The sequence below is a fragment of the Penaeus monodon genome, chromosome 20 (genome assembly GCF_015228065.2).
Source record: "Penaeus monodon isolate SGIC_2016 chromosome 20, NSTDA_Pmon_1, whole genome shotgun sequence".
Classification (NCBI taxonomy): Eukaryota; Metazoa; Arthropoda; class Malacostraca; order Decapoda; family Penaeidae; genus Penaeus; species Penaeus monodon.
In genome coordinates this window covers 26,858,259-26,859,147 of record NC_051405.1, presented here as the reverse complement: position 1 = coordinate 26,859,147, position 889 = coordinate 26,858,259, and the positions used below count along the sequence as shown (strand labels likewise).

The following is an 889-nucleotide window of genomic DNA, read 5'->3' as shown; positions in this document are numbered from 1 at the left end:
ATCAAATTATTATTTCATATTATCTCATGTATTTTCAATTTTTGAATGATTATTTTTTGTATCCCAACATTTCCCCGAAATTAATGCATAACTTCTTTATATGACATTGTATATCCAATTGTTTAATTTATTTTCTAAAAAAATATATGCATGATTTTTTTAAAACAGTTTGATGTCATCTGCAGATTTTCATGTAATACGCGGAAATTAAAATGATTTTCAATGTATTGAATGATTGGAGAAATAATATGTATTATATATAGGGTAAGGTAAAGCGAATAAAAATGATTTTTGGAAAATAATCACAAATATGTCGATCGAAAATTGTACAGCGATATGAAGATTTGACAGTAAAATGACAATGGTCACTGTTGTCAATCCTCTTTGATTTGGTAGATGATTATCATCGTCTGCAGATATTGTGTACATTTAGCCTTTTTAAGCCATGCCTTTTTCTGACGATTATCAGTAGACATGAAAGTAAATAAATAACGTCCTACGATTTTAAAAATTATATTATGAAGACACAAAGATGAAGTTATCGACTATCTTACCACGTCAAAACTTTCGGCCTCACAAAAGAGGGGAATTTTCTCCTCTTGCACACGAACGAGGAAGAGGGGAATGGCAAGGAGAATAAGAAATAGAAATAAAGAAGAGAGCGAGAGTCATCCGGAGGTTCCTTAAATACGAGGGAATGTAATCTGAATATTCCCAATTATGTTTCCAGTTTTGAAATCGTTCGTTTTCATTCTATTCATTAAATAGATTTCTTTCCTCCGAATTTCTGCATCAGATATTAAAGTCTCTTTTTCTGCTCCGTGACTCTGCATAAGGTTTTACCTTGATAGAGCATAAACGCTCAAGATATCTAATTTAAAAACAGAAA

The 889-nt window shown here is 30.8% G+C and overlaps 1 protein-coding gene across 1 annotated transcript in view; it reads left to right on the top strand.

The window, feature by feature from the left end:
• Positions 1-889, top strand: part of LOC119585958 — a gene marked incomplete in the record, with an annotated part of 71,494 nt that overhangs the window by 65,017 nt on the left and 5,588 nt on the right.